The sequence below is a fragment of the Pan paniscus genome, chromosome 2 (assembly GCF_029289425.2).
Source record: "Pan paniscus chromosome 2, NHGRI_mPanPan1-v2.0_pri, whole genome shotgun sequence".
Classification (NCBI taxonomy): Eukaryota; Metazoa; Chordata; class Mammalia; order Primates; family Hominidae; genus Pan; species Pan paniscus.
The window spans coordinates 84,800,464-84,805,973 of NC_085926.1; the positions used below are offsets into that span (position 1 = coordinate 84,800,464).

At 35.9% G+C, this 5,510-nt stretch overlaps 1 pseudogene; it reads right to left on the reverse strand.

The window, feature by feature from the left end:
* Positions 1 to 1,255: 1,255 nt before the first annotated feature.
* Positions 1,256 to 4,898, reverse strand: LOC100969506 (putative transmembrane protein 183BP; annotated as a pseudogene).
* Between the last annotated feature and the right edge of the window lie 612 nt (positions 4,899 to 5,510).

The following is a 5,510-nucleotide window of genomic DNA, read 5'->3' on the forward strand; positions in this document are numbered from 1 at the left end:
AAGATGGTATTTTTAAATAAAAAATATGTCCATTAACTGCCTAGGAATAAAAATGTCAGATAATTTTCATAAAAATTTACCTTAACAAGAGAATAGAAAATAAGAATCAAAGTATTCCAGCTGAGAAAATTTACCACTCCCATCACCATAACCTTTATCTATTAATGAAACATATTTAAATACATTGATGAAAGAATGTAATCTTAAAGTAGGAACTTGTCCATGAAATGGTTAGGAATAGGAAACATCAGACCAACTCCATAAAAAATTACAGTAAAGTAAACTAGATAAGAAAAATCAAAACATTTGAGGTAATATAATTCTTTGCACAAAGTAATCACAAAGGAGAAGAAAATTGTCCCAATCATAAATGAAGAAAATTTAAATACATTCCAAAAAGCATATGAAAACATAAGAAATAGACTCATATTTGAAAATGTAACAACAGAAATAGCAATATTAAAGTAAATGCAACGATTTTTGACTTAGGCAAGAGAAGAAATTACAGAAAATGAGAAAACAATCTCAGTATAAAGAATAAGTTATAACTTATACCAGAGAGAAGTGATCTGAATAAAAATTTATTAAAACAGACCAACAAGCCAATAATTTACAAGAAATTGGGTAGAGTACTCAGAGGGATCTTAATAGAAATAGCAATAAAATAAATGCTGTTATTTTCTCACCTAATAAATGTTTAAAATAAGGCCAAAAAACAAAATCAAACACTTTCTAAGTAAATTATCTGAGCCTCAGAAGAAAACTCAAGAATATTTATAGAAATAAAAAAATCCATGACTCAACAAAGTAAAATTTAAAATGCGTACTAATAGGTCAAAAGTTATCAGCCATGCCACAGCAGAAAATTACATCCCATAATGAGGAAGAAAATCCATCGATTGAAACTGATCCAAGACTGACACAGGTATTAGAATGAGCAGTCAATGTCTATAAAATAGTTATTAAAACTATCTTTCATTTGTTCAAATTAGAGATATTGAAGATATATAAAAATAACCCCAATTAAACTTGTTGGAGAAAAAAATTGAATAGTTGAGATAAAAATACATTGGATCAGATTAATTTCAGATTAGATATTGCAAATAAACATATATAAACATGTTATTGCAAATAAACATATTCATGAAATCAAAGACCTGGAAAATTTACAAAGTCTAAATTATGTATTCCACAGATCTAAAGAATTCAAAAAACCAAAGTACAAAAACATAAAATAACTATTCGAAATTAAGTCTTAATCAAATTGTTCAAAACCAGTATTAAAGGGGAAATCCTAGAAGCCCACAGAGAAAATATAATATTTACCAATGTACAGACAGAAGGAAGGCAGCAGATTTTTCATCAGCAACAATGTAAGTAAAATGGCACTTAAGCAATCCACTAAAGGTTCTGAAAGAGTTGTTAACCTAGAATTTTATAGTAAGGAAAAAATATTTCAAAAACAAAGGCAGAATAAAGTCTTAAATATACATACAAAAGCTCAAATTATTGTCACTATTAGACACACATGAACCAAAATATTAATGTTCAGAGCTCCTGCAGAAAGAAGAAAAATAATACTAAATGATTTACAAAAAGGAATGAGTGGCATCAGAAATGGTGGCTCTATGGATGAATATACAATTTTTTGTTATTGTTTAATTCTTTCTAAGAGATAATTACCTATTTAGAAGAGGATTCCAGAAAAATGTTGGAGTACGGAGCACCAGAAATCTCTGTCCCCACCTAGTCAACAGTTGCACTAGCAGAATCACTTTGCTTGACATATTTCGGAACTCTACAGTCTATTGAACAATTATAAATTTCAGAAGGCTTGGATGTAAATTGTAGTTAATTTTGGCTCTTAGCTCAGTATTGATTACTCTTCTCCCAACTCCTAGCTTCATGCCAGCAGCTGTGCATGTGTTTCTTGAAAACCCTGCACATAGCTGGGGTGGATGATAAGAATCCTGTCCACCAAACATTAGGAATCTGTGTTTTGTTTACTGCATATAATCACAGATGTGCAGACATGGAGGCAGGCAGAGACTACTGCACTTCTCAGTTGCATGGTTGCAAGTCCTTCACCCTACACCTGAAGTGACATCCAGTAGACCTCAAGGTTCAGTACCTCCATTCCTCATTTTACTTTTTCCCCTTTGAGAGCCAGATAAATTAAAGACTAGAACATCCAAAATCAACCACATGTATGAGGAAATTAAGAAGTCATTGTGCATGCCCAGCAGATGATGTATGCTCTAAAAAGACCTGAGGAGACCTTAAGTTTACACCTTAGGCTTATCCTTACAACAAAGATGACCTACAAAAATCCAAACAAAGCCACCGTAACAAAAGACAGAGCAAATCCTGAGGAAGAATGAGAATCTTATTTGCAGAACTATTACATTATTCAATTAAAATGTCCAGTTTTGATTTTAAAAAATTACATGTCTGCCAGGCATGGTAGCTCATGCCTGTAATCCCAGCACTTTGGGAGGCTGAGGCAGGCAGATCACAAGGTCAGGAGATTGAGACTATCCTGGCCAACATGGTGAAACCCTGTCTGTACTAAAATACAAAAAATTAGCCAGACGTGGTGGCACACACCTGTAGTCCCAGCTACTCGGGAGGCTGAGGCAGGGGAATCACTTGAACCCAGGACACAGAGGTTGCAGTGAGCCAAGATCACACCATTGAACTCTAGTCTGGGTGACAGAGTGAGACTCCATCTCAGAAAAAAAAAAAAAAAATTACCGGTCATACAAAGAAATAGGAAAGTATGGCCCATTCAAAGGAAAACAAAACAAAACAAACAAAACAACAAGAACAACCAAACTTTCCCTAAAAATGAACTGAGAGAAGATCTAAAATGCAGACATTAAAACAACAATCTTAAAGATGCTCAAAGAACTAAGACATAAAGGCAAGAAAACTATGCATAAACAAAAGGGAAATATTAATAAAATATTAGAAAGCCTAAAAAGGAACCAAGAAGTAATTCTAGAGCCAAGAAGTACAATAACTAAAAAATTCACTAGAAGGACTCAAAGGCAGATCTAAGCATAATGAAAAAAGAATCAGTAAACTTGAAGATGAGACAATAGAAATGATGAAGTCTGAGGGATAGAAGGAAAAAAGATTGAACCCAAGTGAACAATGACTAAGATAATGAGGTACCATCAAGCAGGCTATCATGTGGAAACCCCAGAAGGATAAGAGAGAGAGATAAGAGATAAAGATGAAATTGAGGGTGGTGACCTACAATAGGCAGCACACCTGGACTGAGTTGGTGTGAACATCTTCATACTGAAAGAGAGACTGCAATCCTCCAGTACATTGCTCTTTAACGTAGGGGCCTGTTTTTTGAACTTGAAGTTGATTTCCCACATCGGTTCTTGTCTGGGCCCATTCTGCACCAGAAAAGTAAGCATTTGGAATTCTTTAATGTGCTGGGAGTGGCTTCTGCAATGGCTGGATTCTTGGAGAGTTGAGCCACAAATCACTTATACAGTACAGAGACTGGATCACATATGCCCGGAGACTGCAGCTTCCCCATTGACTGTGGTCACAGGCGCAAAGGCTGAAAAGCATTCAGCATGTAATGCTTGTGGTATAACCTGATCCAAAAGGCAGCAGTACAAGTGACAGTCCAAGCATTTTTACAAATGAAGAAAAATTTCACAATATCCTCAGGACAGATGTAGGAGGTGGGAAATAGCCAAATATCCATAGGACACTATGTTGTTCCAGCCCCATCTAGGTCTCCTGTTTCCTTTTTCTTTTCTTTTTTCTAGAGACAAGTTCTCTCATGGATGTTTTCCTCCTAAGCTGGATCCATCTCATCACTGCTGTTGATGATGTCACAGTGCTCACCTGTCCCAGAAAAAAAAAAAAAAAAAAAAAAAAACCTTCCTCTAAAGGAATCTGGAAGGCTTTTAAGCCGCAAATAGGTTTTACTTCCTGCTAAATAGCATTAGTGACTTCTTTCTTGACTCATCCAGACCTCATGATTGCCAGATCTGGGCTGGCATAATCTGCCATAGTCACTAGTCTGGAGCAGGCATTGTAGGCCCAGAACTTGAGTCACTTTCCTCTCTCAGGCATGGCAACCATGTCAGAGCAAGACCAGCCTCGGGGGCTGGGACCCCCAGCCATGTCTTGTTCCAGAGAGCCAGCCCTAGGAGGTGCAGGTCAGCTACACCCAGCTTTGCAGACATCCCACAGGCAGAACTTTCAATGTAATCAATGATGACAGAATTAAGATCAGTTGTTGCCTGGGAAAGTTGGTACTAGCGTGGTAGGTAGGAAACTGTGATTACCACAGGGCACAGAGAAACTTGTAGATATGTAGATTATGAATATATTCAATATCTTGAATGTGGTAATTATTGTGTGGGATGTATACATTAGCAAACTTGTCAAGTTTTGAACAATTTAAATAAATGAATGTTATTGTATGTTAATTATACCTAAATATTATATTAATTTTACCTAAAACCATATAGAATTAATATAGAGACATTAGCAGTCCTTTTTTTTTTTTTTTTTTTTCAGACGGAGTTTTGCTCTTGTCGCCCAGGTTGGGAGTGCAATGGCGCGATCTCAGCTCACTGCAACCTCTGCTTCCCAGTTCAAGCGACTCTCCTGCCTCAGCCTCCTGAGTATCTGGGATTACCGGTACCTGCCACCATACCCGGCTAATTTTTGTATTTTTAGTAGAGATGGGTTTTCACCATGTTGGCCAGGCTGGTCTCAAACTCCTGACCACAGGTGATCTGCCCACCTCGGCCTCCCAGCAGTCCCATTTTTAACATAAATACAGGCAATAAAATTCTCTTTTAAAATAAGATATAGCTTAGCTGGGCTCTCTCTAATTGGAATTCCTATGTGAAAAATGTTAGAGAAAGCTGAGTATTGATAGACATTGTGTTCAGAAGTGAGGTTTAAAATAATGTTGGTTTGGAACTATTCTTTATACAGTTATTTTGTTAGATAATTTGAAGTTGTAATGAAAACAACAGATATAGTAGCTGTTCACCAGTAGTGTACCACATTTTGTGGAAGGAGACACATGCCATTATAATCTAATACTTGGTCATGAAGAAACTACAAAAATGTCATCATGATAGTAAGTCACCCATGCTTTTCGGACAAGCTGCAATCTCTGGTTTCTTTTAAAAATTTAGTCCTTAAAGGAGTGTTTCCCAATTGTTTTCTTACTCATTACCAGTTTTAAAGGTGTAAATAGCTTACACACTCATAAATTTTTCAAAGTTCAACTGTTTCTGCTCTATTGAGATACACAGATATGTTAATCCTTAATTGGCAACTTACCACAGGCCAAAATTTAGTACACTTCAGTAGTATTTATGGTTTGATTTATAAAACCAATGTTCCGTTTATTTTACAAATAGTCAATAATATTATAACAGTGAATATGATACTAAAGCTACCTCTCTTGGATTGTATAGGTTTCAGAAATAGTGGAAGTGTTCACCACTTTGGGAATT